We start from the raw sequence: 15,402 nt of genomic DNA, 5'->3' as shown, positions 1-15,402 counted from the left end.
AGGAGAAGGACAAGAGAGGTGGTGAAGCAACCAACCTGATGCAGGACCCAAGACACACCATGAGGCAAGGCACGATCCAGAAGGAGCCCTGGACGCCTTCCCATCTTGGGGAGATGGATGGACTGCCCCTGGGGCTCCTCGGAGGAGGGGCAGGAGAGCCCCGCCCCGAATCAAAGCTCTCCCAGGCCCCGCCCTACCCTACCGGGTGGCTAAAAATAAAAGCAACGATAATTTCCCTAAATGAAACCTCCACTTAAACACTTAAAAAGCAATAAAAACTCAATTTTCTTTCTCTCAATTATTTTACTTATTCCATTTTCCAAAAGGTTCACCCTGTTATGAAGATGTATTTTTCCCCATCAGCGGCGGCGTTCTCCGCCATTACTCAAACTGACTCAGACTCCCTCTGCCGGGAGGGTCCCCCGGTCTCCGCGGCAACCGGGTGCGTGCTGGGGAGGACTGTGACTTCACCACCGCTGCCTTGTCGGCGTCGACACTGAGGGGGTGATATCTGGCCCCCTCGACTCGTGCCTTGGTTTCCCAGACTTAGGGTCCTGTCCTCCTCCACCACCATCCCCCCCCCCCCGCCCCCCAGCACTGTCCCTAGGCCTCTCCGCCTCCAAGTTTCCCCACCAGCAGGTGCCCTCTGCCCCCAGGCCTCGTGTTCAGGCCCCCTCTGCGGTGTGCGGTGTGCGGAGGGAGACCAAGTGCCACTGACCTCAGACAGCATGAGACTGGTGCAGGGGAGCAGGCCCAGTGCTTCATCACGCAGTCCTGACACCGTAAAAATTAGGTTTCCCGATGTCATTAGTGCTTTGTGATCAGCTCCATTTGTATCATGCCTGCCCTGTTGCCTCATCTCTGCTAATTGTTTTACTCACTCCTTCCATTTTTAAACTGCTGTCTTGTTGGCTTTTAATTTTTAATTATTGCTGCCTCCCCTTCCTTCCTAATTGGTCCAAGCCCCTACTGAGGTTCCCTGTGCTGTGGCTGCAGCTGGCTCCCTCAGGGTGTCTGTCGCTTGCCCACCACCTGCCCTAGCTGGCCCTGGGTGGTCACAGCCTTACTCTGGAGGTCAGCCTCACACCTGGCTCCTGGCACAGTGAAGTCATCTCCATCTGAGCCCTTTCTCCAAATAGACATTGGGCACCAACTGTACGGGGTTATGGGTACAGTGATCCTTAGAGGATGTGAATGACCCAACCCACCCTAGAATCACCTTTGTCCTGTCGTGGGCTTTTCTGGAGTTGGCAGGAGTCTGGAGGGGGACATAACTACCTCCTCTCCCACCTCCCAACCACTTGCCACCCCAGTCCTGCTTTCCTCATAGCCCTCGGCCTCTGAGGTTTACTGTAATGGATACCAGCCTCCTTCCCAACTGCCCAAAGCCCTGAGGTCATTCTCAGCCTCACCTCGGAGCCTTTGCTCACACAGGTACTCTTGCCTGGGATATGGGGATACCCTTCTTCCTCTTGGCTCTGCTGGATCCCGCTCAGTGCTCTCAGTGATTCTGTTCATTGGTCTGTCCATTTGTCCATCCATCTATCCATTGTTAACCCATCTATCTGTGCATTCCTCTATCTCTCCATCTCTCTGCCTGTATCCCTGTCTGATTTTTTGCCCTTCAGTCTCCCCAAACCCCTCTTTGCATCTGCCCTAGCCTTGTTCCCTTGGTATTTGTCCACTGAGACTTCTGGTTTTTGTCTCCATGAGGCACAACTCCATGAAGTCTCCTCCTACATTTCACTTAGTCACAAACAAGCCAGAGCCAAATTCCTGGGAAGTTTAAAAATTGACCTTGACCTTCATTTCCTCCAGCCTGCATCATACATATTCTTGCCTCTAGATCTTTGCTCCCAGCAGGATCCCTGCCAGATGTGCCCTCTCTTCTCTTGACACATCCAATGACTACAGACTACCCCAACCTAGAGTCAGTAGGTCTGGGCCCTCTTCTGGGTCTGCCTTTCTCTTGCTGTGTGACTTCAGCAAGATCCTTCCCTTCTCTGAGTTCCCGTTGTTTTCATCTGTAAAATGGGAACAAACCACAGTTTCTAACAGGTCCCTCACAGAGCTGTTGGGAAGCTCATAGGGGTTCTGGATGGACATGTAACCACATAACTTGTTGGCAGAGAGGCCAGGGGCCCTGTTTTAACTTCTACTTTGGGGCATCTCACCCAGGCCCACAATTCCTTTCTCTGAGCCCCTCTACCCTCTCCACAAATGGAGTCTTTACTGCATTTCAGGAGCTGGACACTCTCATGCCATTTGATCCCCAGCACAACTCTATGAACTAGGGGCCATCAGCCGGCACAAAGACAGAAGGGATATGCCTAAGCTCCCACCGCAAATAACAGCAAAGTAAAATTTGGACCCAGAGCTGTGGCAGCTATTCTTGGGGTGGGTTAGTGGGTGCTGGTAAGCCTGGGTGCTCCTGAGGGTCAGGATGGGCAGCACCAGCCTCGGTCAGCAGTTCTAGCCCACCTGAGCACCAGACTCATGTTCCAGATAGCGACACCAGAGTCCAGAGAGGGAAAACGCTTGCCAAAGTCACATGTGAATCCTGGTCTAGCAGTGACTCCATCTGCCAAGCTCCTCCTGACAACCAGGGAGCTGAATCCCCACTCTGCAAGGGGAAGGCTTGCACAGCTGGCTGGTCTGGGGAACACCATGGCCACAGGTGGCTGAGGTCTTCTCATGCTCAGTTATCCTTCCTCCCTGCCCTGGTTTGTTTGCTTCTTCAGTGGGCTGAGGGGGACGGCAGGGCCAGGATGGAAAGGAACTTTTCTTGAGCAGCTACACCATGCCAGGCACAATGCTGGCAACACTTCATTCCTGAAGCCACTCTGTTCAGGGAACTATTATAGTCCGGGTTTTCAGATGCACAATCTGATGCTTAGAGGGAGCAGTGGCCTGCTCAGGGCCTACCCCTAGGAATCTGATGCTCCTCGCTCCCCTGCCAGAGCTGCCTCAGTCTAAGAATTCTCTCTACTCCAGCGCCTCCTGAGGAGAAAGCAGTGTGGGACCCGTAGTTAGAGCCCCTAGAGCAGGGGCCTCATCCTCCTCCATGCCAAGCCAGCAACAGACCTGGCTCACAGCAAGTGTTCTGACATGTCTGGTGACTGAATGCAAGAAGAAAAGAATGTCCCAGCCTCACTTGGCCACTACTGAATGCAGCCCAGGCACTAAATGGACCCCTCATCCAGAAGTACTTTGACTTCAAAGAAGGATCTGGAGGTGAGGCACTGCTAATAAAATTGCCTGTAGGAAAGTTAGGAAACGATTAAGAAAAGGTTGTCTTCCCGGTACCATTGCCACCACTCCCCGCGGCAGCCCAGAGGACTGGGTGTGCCGGCACCGTACTGGTGTCCCAGATGTGGGCCTGGGCAGCCCAGCCGGGGCTCGAGTGGCTCAGCGGAGGGCACTGCCACCTGAACCGATGCACATGCGCGCAGCCGCCGCCTGGCCCCGCCGCCTCCGCAGCGCCCCCCGCCGCCGCCCGCGTCCCAAACGCGCGAGAAAAGCAAACAAAGACGTATTGGTTTCTGCTCTATTAGAGGCGCAGGAGGGGGGAAATCAATGTTTAGTAAATGGGAAAAGAGAAAATCGTTCAGGAAAGACAGTCTATTTCCAAGCCAGAGAGGGGTTCGTAAACAGCACAGGCCATTGCGGAGGAAGCCCCGCGGGCCATCAAACTCCCCAAGCGGAGGAATGTGCACTTAGCGAGCTCTGGCGCCAGCGCTAACCGGGAGCCGAGCACTCCGACAGCCAACAGCCCGCGCTGGGGCTCCTCAGCCAGGCTTACCGTCAGGAAAGGACCACACCCAGGAGCTTCAGTTGGCCACGCTGTTTCCCCTTAATCCCTTGCATGGATTCCCATTGCCTGGGTTGCATCTTAGCCCCCTCCTTGGCCTGCAGGGGCCTACGTGGTGGGGCCCCAGACAGATGCTCTGTCCTCCCTCACCGTGTCCAGCTGCATGGCCGTAATCACCTTGACTGGCTGGGACTCGTTTGTTTCCAGGAGGGTCAGGGCTGGCTTCCTGGGAGAAGGGCATTTGAACTGGGCCTTGAATGGTGCAGAGGAGCTCCTCAGGTTAAGAAGGGAAGGAATGGTGATCTAGGGTGTGGAACATCTTAGCAGAGGCCAGGGGTACTCAAGAAGTGGCCTCAGGCTCTAAGGGAGTGGAGTGCAGGCAGGGACAGGGGAACTTGTTTCAGAAGGGGTAGCTGAGAGGGGCACCTGGGTGGCTCAGTTGGTTAAGCATCTGACTTCGGCTCAGGTCATGATCTCACGGTCCATGGGTTCGAGCCCCACATCAGGCCCTGTGCTGACAGCTCAGGGCCTGGAGCCTGCCTCAGGTTCTGTGTCTCCCTCTCTCTCTGCCCCTCTCCTACTTGCACTCTGTCTCTTCTCTCTCTCTCAAAAATAAATAAACATTTAAAAAGAAGAAGAAGAAGAAGGGGTAGTTGAGAGAGTGAAGAGGCTGGGGACAGAGAAATGGAATTGAGTGGGGACTGGCATCTAGGCAGTTGGAGAGGCTCAGCCCATCCCCTAGTCAGGATGCACAGGCCCAAAAGGCCCAGAAAAAATACAGCATCAGAGAGGAACCACCTGAACCTCTGGGAGGCTACAGATGGGAGACAGATGCAGAGGAGTTCCTGCTCTGGCCTTACCTGGGCTGCTAGACTGTTAGAAGACCCCTTTCAGGATGGCTGGACTGCTGCCCTGCCCCTCCAGCCCCACTTGGCCCCTCGTGGCTGGCGTTTAGAAGTGCCAGAGAGCAGGGAGTGTGAGTCGGAGCCTTTGTCCTCTCCATTCATCAAGACCCGACGGGCTGCGCCGGGAAATATTGGATTTTAGCTTAAGATGGATGGCACGACTGAAGTCTCCTTTACAAATGAATTATATTCTGTTTACCATTTGTGTGTGTGTGTGAGCATGTGAGAGTACTAGATATGAATGTGAATTTGGGGGGCGCACCCCCATGGGTGGACACACACGTGTAGGAGTATGTGCGTAGAGAAGAAGTAGTGGCTGGGGTGCAGGCAACTCTTGCAAGAAGTTTGATACAGAAATTATCCTTAAGGGTGGGGCCAGGGATGGGGATGCAGGAAGGGCAGCAGCTTTATTATTACCATTGCTGTTACTATTATGCTGGTATAATGTAATATACCTGTTCCCTGTTCTAAGTCCTTTCCAGGTAAGTCTTTCAGCTTCATAAGATCTTGTGAGGTTGTGAGGTCAGCTCTGTTATCATCCCCATTTGTGAAGAAATGGAAACTCAGAGAGGTGAGATGACCTGCCTGAGGTCACATAGCAGGATCCTGGAGCTGGGACTCCAGACCATGGCTGGGGTCTGAGATGATTTTCCTGATGGGGAGGTGGCCAGGGATAGAAAGGAAGGGATAGAGAGGAAAGGGTGGATGGTAGGGGTGGAGGGACATGGGGGACTGAAACACCCTAGGGCAGAGCAATGCGATCTTGATTGCTCTGGGGAGGAATAAAGGCTGGAGAGAGAATGTGCCCAGGTGAATAGCCCAGCAGAGAGGCCTGTCTTGAAGGCAGTAGGGAAACCAGGTGGGCTCCTAACCCTAACCTCTCCTTGGGACTTTGCAGCCCTACCTCCCACCCAGGATGCCCGCTTCCATTTCACCCTTGTGGGCCTCTGCATTCCCATTTGTACAATAGGGTGTCTTGACTGGGTCAAGAAAATGGAACCTTCTTGGGCTTCTCTGGGCTCTGATCTGGAGGTGTCTCTATTAGGTGTATGCACACACGTGGGTACATGTTTGGGCGGGGGGAGTATGTGCATGCCTAGGGGGAGCACAAGTGCAAAATGGGAGTCCAAAGAAATGTGAGCATGTGCTTGTGTGCATCCTAACCCATGGGGTGGGGGAAACATGTTCACACAGGGGAGAGGGCAATCCAAGTGTCTGCTAAGTCAGCTCAGCCCAGGATGAAAGGAGTGAGTGTGGGCATGAACAGCAAATTAGGGTGAGCCACACCTGTGCTTGGCCCAGGGGTTGGGGAATAGGGACAGGATCACATGCCGGAAGAGGGGGCAGAGGAGACCCTTGGATCGTAGGACTTGAATTTCCACCCACCATAGCCCAATCCCACCCCCACACTCACTCTGGCCCCACTGCTCAGGGTAAGCACAAAGAAAACAATTTTGCTCTAGCTAAGGCTGAGCAGGAGATGGAGACTGTGATAAGGGAGCTTCAAGGTGAAATCAGCCAGCATGGCCCCTAGGCTGGGCAGGGGAGGGGTTCAGAGTGGGGAGGAGGTAAACAGGAGGGGACTCAAAGAGGCACTGGAGTGAGGGAAGCTGAGGAAGGAGGGATGAGGGGAAAGGCTACCCTGGGGGCCAAACTATGGGGAGTGGAGGATAGGTTCAAAGACACCGGAGGTGGCTGGATGTGTCAAGGAGATTTAGGTACTGAGGAGAGGGCTTTTAGGTCAGATCCCTGTAGGGTCCTCAGAGAGTCACCCACCCCAGGTACTTCCTGAGTCCTGCAGTTGTCATCCATGTGGGCATCCAGGGCAGCTATGCATGGGCTGCAGGGTCAGGGAGCCCAAGTGGCAAGAGGAAGCCATGGCCAGACTTTGGCCTTGAATGCCAGTGGAGAATTAAACATGACCAGCCTCAGGGCTACTGAGCAGGAAGGTGAGTAGAGGTTCCTGGCACCAGAGGTTGCTCTGGCTCTGGCCCCACCCACCTCCCCACTTCAGGAAGGCAGGCATCTTTCATCCAGATGCCTGGCATCATGTGGGCACCTTCATCAGAGAGGGTGTTCCCAAGCAAGGACCCACTTGCTGATAAGGGCAGGCACTACACTGCAGGCCATGCCAGGACCTATCCAGCGACCTGTTCCAGTGCCCCTTCCTGCCACACTTTGAGGGCAGTAGGCTTGAAAAGTGGGAACAGCTAGGTGAGTGGGGCCAGAGCCTGTAGGTGAAGGAAAGGGGAGAGGTTCAGGCAGGTGCCCCTGGTGACAAGGTGTCTCACGCCCAAGAATTCCCTCCCCATCTCTGGCAAGAGACAGCTACACAGCCCTTACTGTGCTCAGATCATTGTTCCTTCATGGCAAGCACCTTACAGATGTCCCTGCTGTGACCTCCTTCATTACAGGAAAGGGAGCCTGGCAGGGCTAACTTAGAGTTTCCCTCCGCCCATGGCTATGGGGAGTGAGTGAAGGACCCAGAGGCTATTGCTGGGAGTGGAGTGTCCTTTTAATGCATTTTGCTTATTGAAGAAATAAATGAGTCCCCCAATCTGAAGCCCAGGAGCCTCTAGAAAAATAGCTGCAGCCTCAGAATTCTCCTGGTCCCTTCAAAGGGGCCCGGTAGAGCTCTAGGCGACCTGCAGGCGGTGAGAGACACTTTCTATCACTTCAGCCCTTGTCAGTCAACACTTCTAAGGGCTCCTGTCTGTCTCTTTGGGCCTGACATTCTCCGTGCTCTGAGCATACTCTCTGCCTCAGCCCAACCCCACAGGCCGAGGAATGCAAGGATGCTGAATACCTGGCCTTGGCCTCAAGATGCTGTAGTTCTGGTATCTATACCAGACCCCAATGGGAAATGCCACCTGTATGGAAACATCATTGTGGATATGGTCCATCTGTCCCAAGCAGTGAGGGCCATTGTCAGTCCTCCAGAATGTCTTTCCATTGTTTCTGCCCCCAATGAGTCAGACTTGGGAAATCTCCCCATCTTTCTCAGTGGGAGAGGAAAGGAAGAGGGACAAGAAGATGAGTGTTTGTGGAGCGGGAAATAGATGGGTGGGAAAACTGGGCTCTAATGTGGGCCCCCCTCCAGGTCCCAGACTCAGGCAGAGAAGGGGTGAGTGTGGAATTCTCCCTGGGCTGGGAGGGCAGGATCAGGGAGTCCTCTCACCTAGCATATGGCCATCAGCACCACGGAGAGCTCCCACAACCCACCCAGGCCCCAGCCAGAGCCAAACTGCAGCCTGTGAGTCCCTGTCTGGGGTCCCTCCTGGTGAGTCTCATGGGTCTGTTGTCTCCTCAGTGAGTGGTGTCACATCCTTCCTGTGTCTCCTCCACATTGGCCTGAACAGGCCAGGATTTCAAGACCAGTGTGTTTGTTGACCAACTGAATCATGGTCTGCCTGGCTACCTCCACCATGCCCCAGGCTGCTCTCCAGTCCTGGGGACCATCTTCCCACACTCGCTTTCCTCTCAAAGTTTTAATTTAACCAAGCCATCTTTTCTTCTCCCTGAAGAATCAATATTTTCTCTGTCTTTTGACACTTATTTTATTTTATTTTTACATGCGGCCTCCCAAAGGCTGTAATTTACGGCTAATACCATGCAATCAGAGACAATGGCTGGGCGCCTGTGAGCAGGAGCAGGCAGGCTCCCTGCCAGGTGCCCCCAGCCCCCCTCCTGTCCTCACCCACTCACAGAGGTGCCCATGGCTGTGGATGCAAGGTCCGTGGAGAATCTGGGAGAGACATGAGCCATGGTCTCAGCCATTATCTGGAGGGAACAAAGAATGGATCTTCCACCTGGGGAGGGGCCCAGGAGCAGCCCAGAGGTGTGGAGGCTTCTGTGGGGGGCTAGTTTGAGTGGAAGGGCAGGCAGCCTCAGCTGCAGAGAGCCCCCCCACCACCACTGAAGTGCCAGAGCTATGCCTCTCTTGGCCTGTACCTCCTTACTCCCCTCTCACCCCTCCTCTGCCTCTGCCATGCTGCGCCCGCGTGGCTCACGTGCTGTAATCTACAGCGCTGTTACTCTGTGTCAGTGATTTAAATCCTCTGATGGAGCTAGTGACAGCTTAAATGGCTTCCATCCCCTCCCCATACTCGCCGGGCCCTGACAAGGCCCCATAGGTGGAAGGGGGGTTGCTGAGGTGGGATTCAGACAGTATTTTCCAAGCTTGAGGGTGGCCAGGCTGCTGTTCCTTGCCCCTCTGGAAAGGAGGGAGCCAAACGTGCCCTCTCCTTCCCCTCACCGGTGATCAAAGAGGGAAGATAAAATCCTCCATAAATTCCCAGGAAATGGAGTGTCTGGAACACGCTCAATTCCACCTGCCCGCAGGTGAGAGGTGTAGGGAGGGGGGCAGGGTGCCTGGCACCAGAGATCCTTCTCTGTGGCCTTGTGAGCTCTGACAGTAGGGAGCCAGGCAGGCCTGGAATCCAGCCCTGTGCCTCAGGTCCAGCCTCAATCTCACCGGTCACCCCCAATTATGCGAATGCTCAAACCCCAGTCCTTGCTCCCAGGTCCTTGCTATCCTGGAGTCTTCCCTCTATTCAGATATTTAATTCCCAGTTCCATTCCTGTTCAGCTAACATGGTAGGGGGAAACTGAGGCACATAGAGACGGAACAAATCAAGGTAACCCAGAAGTCGGTGGCAGTCTAAGTTCTGGTCCCAGCCCCTGCCTCACCCTGGGTTTCTTGGTGGGTATGGGGCATCCTGCGAGTGGGGTTGTGTCTTCCTTCCCTGGCAACACATCCAGAGTAGAGCACTGGGGTGGGGTAGGGCTGAAAGGTCTTGCTGCTGCATAGGGTCTCTCAGCACTGGATCAAGAGAGCATATGAGGGCCGAGCACTGTCTGATCCTCTGGCTCTGGGATCCTAGACCCTCCCAATACAGCCCCAGAAAGAATAGCCAGCTCAGTCCAGCAAGGTCTCAGGCCAGATTAGGGTCAGTCTCAGGTGGAGGAAGGGCATAAGGTCTTTGCTGGTGGAGGTCAGGAACAAGATTTGACTCTTTGGGGGTCCATGCTTAATGGGGCAGATAAGACTCTGGTCAGCACTGTGCGATAAAAGGGAATAGCCCAGAGGCCATGGGAACATCTAAAGGTCCCGTTCAGATTTAGAGAATATCTTTAAAGCAGAGGCTTGAAAGGGGAGTGGGTGGAATTCTCTAGAAGGAAGACCCATGGGAGAGGGCAGGGATTCTAGTCAGAGGGAACAACATGGGTAAAGTGGCCCCTGAGGGAGTAGCCAGGACTTTGCCTTGATGGCAGAGGGGCAGGGTGGTGACATGGCAGAATTCTAGGCCAGGAGGGACATACAGATCCTATGACCAGCCTTTCCCTGTGCAAGGAGACAGGCAGAAACACCTCCTTTCTCCATGAGTGGAAACTCAGGTGCAGCAAGATTAACTGACTTGTCCAAGGTTAACAGTTTGCAAGTGGCTGAGCCATGACTTGATCATAGGTCCTACTGAGGCCCCTCAGCTCCCATCCCAGCCAGGACACAGGCTAAGCTGGGCTTGTAGCTTGCCAGCCTCTTAAACCCCTGCAAATCCCTCGTGGGAGTAGGAAGTGTCAGAGGAGTAATTAAATGATTGAGTGAGCAGGGCCAGTGACTGGAACAAGGCACCCGGCCACACCAGGTGTCCTTCCAAATAGCCACATGTCCTCAGCTGGGGGCTCTGAGAGCCTGAGCTGGGAGGAGGGGCTGGTCTTCCTGCCAGAGGTGGGGGAGTCAGGTGGACTCTCAGCTGTTTGTGCAGGACCACTGCAAAGTGGGCTCAGGCTCAGTATGTCAAATTGTCCCCTGAGGGACCTTTTACTCCCACTGCTCTGTCCTATAGAGCTCAGTCTGGATGGGGCAGACTCTGGACAGCTGGATAGGCATAGGGTGGGGTTGCTGGGGAGGGGGCAAGAACTGACTTTTAAGGTCTCGTTTCACCTTGAACAGGCCCCTTGGATACAGTTGGACTTAAGAGTGAGACAGACCTGGGGTCTCCTCCTGCTTGCAGAGGTCCCCTTGCCTACCGTCACTGCCAGATCCACAACCCTGACTCAGCGGCTTAGCCCAGCTCCCTGCACCTCCCACCTCAACTGCCTTAATGACTTTTTAATAAATTGAAAAATTGTTTCAATACCAAATGCGATCCTGGGACATTGTTCGTGACTGTATTGAGCTTAAGTCAAACGCTTTGCATCCTCAAATCCGACTGATTAATAATTACAAGGAGCAAGTCTGTCTTTACTGTAATGTGTTTAGGAAAACTGATGGATTTAATTTTTTTATCGGCCAAAGTAAGAAAATGTAATCTTTCTGAAAGTATCTAATACAACAATGCACCATAATTAGTTTCTCTGGAAACAGGCATAATGGAATAGAATAATAAATCACTTCTCCTTTCGTCCCTTCCCTCTGATGGAGAGAGATTTCCCCTCTGTGGGGCTGGAATAGGACAGGGAACAGAACTGAGGGGTTGAGGTGGCTGTGGCTCTGCAGCCCTGGCTGACTCAGCGGGCCTTGGGCTGGTCCCACCCTCCAAGGGGCTCAGAGAGCAGGTCCTCCGTTTCCAGGCCAGGAGCTGAGCAGCTCTCACTCTCCAGAACTGGGACCCAGGCTCCAGAGTGGCAGTTGCTCCCTACCCCCACCCACCTCCCCACAGCCAGACCTGTACCCACTGCCTTAGACACTCCCCTGCCTGGGAAACCAAGATGACATGCCCTCAGGGGCAACGGTGACAAGATTATTTTGCCTGAGTGTTTGGGGATCCCAAGATGTGGGAGGTGGGATAGGCAGGCAGAGGATGGGATTAATTTGTGGCTGGGATTGCTCATAATTACTACCTTCCCTGATGTATCCCTTTCCCCAAGCTTAGGCTGCTGGGGAGGGGAGAGACACCAGCAGGAGGGGAGTGGGTAAGAGGGTGGGGCCAGCTTGCCCATTCAGAGCTGCCTCCTCCCCCAGCTGGGTGGGGACTGGCCTGCCTCCCACCTCCTTCAGACAGAGCTTCGTCCTTCCTGCTTTGTTGGGCCCTGCTCCCTATTCCCGGGCAGCCTTGCCTGGCAGTCTCCATTATTCTCATCTGCGGCAGCCCCCAACCTTGGCCAACACCCCAGGTGTGGGCTGTCCTCATCAGGAGCTCCCCCACACCCCAAGTGCTCCCCCCTCAGCTGCTGCTTCTGTCCCAGGCTCACAATCAGTAATGACAGGATAATTGTTGGTTTTATTGATCATAACCAGCCTTCTGTGGCCCAGCGATGGATGATGTGGGAAGAGCCACATTTGCCCTGGCACAGGCACCCTAGCACCAGGAGAACCAGATATGGCCTCACCTGGATGCAGACTTTCCCCATCCTGCCACCTCATCACTCACCTTGGACCCTGGTCCGTGGTGGTGGAGCAAAATGAACACTAAATTGGGAATGTGGGGCCCTGGGGCTGAATCCCAGAATTTCAGAGCCAGTACCCAGAGCCCCCAAGCAGCCCCTTTCCCCTCCAATCTTTAATCTCAGATTTTCTCCTGCGGCCTGGCCCCTTGGGAGGCCAGGAGGGACAGACAGATCCTATGACCAGCCTTTCCCTGTGCGAGGAGACAGGCAGAAACACCTCCTTTCTCCATGAGTGGAAACTCAGGTGCAGCAAGATTAACTGACTTGTCCAAGGTTAACAGTTTGCAAGTGGCTGAGGTTAGAGGTTTGGAGGAGCAGTGTGTATAACTGGGACGCCCCAGATGGTGCCTTATAAATGCCTGCATAGACCATGAGACTCACAGCCCAAAACTAGCCAGCTGGCTGGTCACCCAGAGTTGCTGGACACCTCTCTGCCACCTCATTCATCATTCTCCTCTGTTGTGGCCTCTATACGGAGAATCCCACCCATATCTGGCCCATCCTCTACCTTTCAGAATCCCCAAGAGACTTCTATTGGCTGATCTCTGCCTCAGCCTCTTGCATCCCAACCGTCACCACACCTATGGCCAGTCACGGCCGGAAGCCCAGCACAGACCCTCCCCACCTTTCCACAAGCCTCCACCAAGACAGGACAGGCTCCCAGGACCTCTGGGCTCACCCAGCCTCATCCCCTAGGGGGGGCTTCTTTTCCTGAAACAGGAAGCCCAATGTGTGATCCCAGAGGAACTGAGGAAACTGCATCTCAACCCTCGAAGTCCTGCTGGGCCAGCAGCTGGAGAATTTGGGCGCATGGGTCTGGGAGGTGAAGAGAGGGAGAAAAGGAAGGGGGAATCACATAGCCACTGTTGGCAGTTGGCAAATTCAAGTTTTCCCTGCTTCCAGGCTCAAGGTAGAGTTGCCCCTCCCTGCCCCCTGGTGGTCAAGTGGGGCTGCGTGTCTGGTTCTGGCTAATGAGTGATGATGAACAGAGGCCACACTTCCAGGCCAGAGCAGTTAATTGCTGGTGTGAGACCTTTCAGGGCCCTGTTCCCCTTTTCTAGACTTTGGCTGTTTGGTCAGCCTGGTCTCAGTGTGAGGATGACATAGGGCAGAGCCTTGGTTACCTGTGAAGGACACATAGCCGCACAAAGAAAGAAACCTTCATCATTTGAAGCCACTAAGATTTTAGAGTTGTTACTGTAGCCTGAGACTATCCTGACTAGTATGGGAAGAAGGGATGTGCTCTGAGAGCAGGTGGAACTGGGAGAGGGGAGGGGAGGGATGTCAGGGATGGTAAGCTGTATGCCAGGAGGCCAGGTTCACACCCTGGCCCTTCACTTCTCTATGCCTCAGTCTCCCCACTAACGAGCCACCTGTGTATCTTTTGGGACTGATGAGAAGCAAATGAAGGGGCAGTGTGAAAGCATCTTGAGTCCAGAGGCATAAGCACTGGTGAGTATGGATGGGGATGGGAACAGCAAGTCCCTGGCTGGCTGTTGATGCTATCATGAGGGTGAGAGCAACACTGAGCTGCTGGAGGCAGTGTTGGTGATGGTGTTTGTGCTGGCAATGGGGGTGCTGACAGCAACGGAGTCCAGCCCTGTCACCCTAGTCCAAGCCCTGACTTCCACCAGGGCACCGGCTTGGCAGAGATCACAGCAGACCCAGACGGAAGGCTTCGGACATTGATTAATTACCTCCTCTGGGGCTGGCTAATTGTCTGCTGATCTCTGCTCATCAAGTGCCCTGCCTGCCTGACCTGTGTGAGCCTTCCAGAGCAGTACTGCATGGTGTCAGGGCAGAGGTTTCCCAGATATGCCAGCCCCAAAGACCTCTTCATTTGCCTTAGCTGAGCACTCCCCCACTGGGCACAGCAGAGGCTCCTCCTGGGGAGCTGGGTGCTGGGCTGGGCAGCTGTACAAAGCATCAGATGGTGTTTTCCTGACTCTTGATGAGCACAATATGGAGTTGCCATGTGTCAATGAAATGCGCGGGGTACACAGCTGGGAGGGACTCTCGGGGACTTGGTTAAAGGAGTCTTCTCTTGGACACTTATTGCAGATGTCAGGGAAGTAGCCTTGGCTCTGGCAGCAAACATGTGTCCCTTCCATGCAGAGCCTTGTATTGGCCACTGGGGGCACCACTGACTCAGTGATAACTCCACCCTGGCCTGCCCTCTGGGAGTCCGTCTAATGGAATAGGCAGTTCTGGACCCAGACACACCCAGTGTGATGAATTTGACTTGGTTCCCTGGTCGAGGGCCAGGGGAGAGCAGCTCTCTGGCTGTAAGCGCCTCGGCTCCAGCCCACCTCTTTCCTGGTACCAGTGGGCAAACTGAGGTCAGGAATGGGTGAGGTAGGTCACACAGGGAACTTGGGGGGTGAGCTGGGCCAGAGCTATATTCCTGTCTCCAGGTCAGGGCTCCTCACACCCACCCCAGCTCCTCATTCTGAGCTTATTTTTGCTGGAAGGCACAGATGAAGATTAAAAAAAAAATTCCTCCATTTTGTTTTTGCTGAATCGGCACTTCTGTCATCCCAATCTAAGGGGCTTGGCTTGTCTGCTACGAGGGGGGAAAATGCCTCCATTTAAAAGCAGAACTAAAAGAAAAACATCCACAGGCCCCATTTCACTGCGGCAGACATGATGAGCAAACCATGGTCGTTAACATGATAAAAGTCACTTTGTCTGGGTGTAAAATTCATTTTTCCCCATTTAGCACATGGTGCATTTGCATCGTGCTGCAGTTCCTGGGCTGCGGTCTCCTCCCAAGGATGCCCTGAAATTGTTCCCATTCCCCAGGCAGTGTCCCTGAGACTTGCACCCGGTGAGGCCAAAGCCTCAGTGCTGGGAGGGGTCCATTGTTTGGGTAGTCCCTTGGCCATGGAGCTGCTCTCCCCAGTAGCCTTGAGGGGGACCTTGAGGTCCCACACTCTCTGGCCAGGCCTGGAGGGGACCTGATTCCTCAGAGCCGCCTCTGGCCCAGCCCTTGCCCTGGCTCTGCCAGAGTACCCACAGAAGGCCACCCTCCTTGGAAGCTTGCCCCAGTGTCTCATCACCCACCTCAGCCCCAGGAGTCCCGCCCTCAGAGGGCTCCTGACTCAGAGAGGGGAGGGAGTTACATCGGGTCACCTGAGCAACTGAGGCAGAACTCATTGTATCCCACCACACCAGGGCTGAGAGTTCAAATCCCACCACCTGTGCTCGCACCCACAAAGGTTAAATGCCAGAACTGGCACAGACAGCCTGGGTCCTGCCTCCCATCCTGTCTTAGAAATATAGCCTTGGAGCTTCCTC

The 15,402-nt window shown here is 54.3% G+C and overlaps 1 long non-coding RNA gene across 1 annotated transcript; it reads left to right on the top strand.

Moving 5' to 3' along the window:
• The first annotated feature begins 690 nt into the window (after positions 1 to 690).
• LOC122213384 lies at positions 691 to 10,807 on the top strand. Its single transcript, XR_006199488.1, has 3 exons — positions 691 to 1,434; positions 2,244 to 3,234; positions 10,670 to 10,807. It is a non-coding gene; the product is annotated as an uncharacterized LOC122213384 (long non-coding RNA).
• Positions 10,808 to 15,402: the final 4,595 nt, after the last annotated feature.

This window comes from Panthera leo, chromosome A2 (assembly GCF_018350215.1).
Source record: "Panthera leo isolate Ple1 chromosome A2, P.leo_Ple1_pat1.1, whole genome shotgun sequence".
NCBI lineage: Eukaryota > Metazoa > Chordata > Mammalia > Carnivora > Felidae > Panthera > Panthera leo.
The sequence above is the reverse complement of the archived record's forward strand: the minus strand, read 5'-3'. Positions and strand labels throughout refer to the sequence as shown.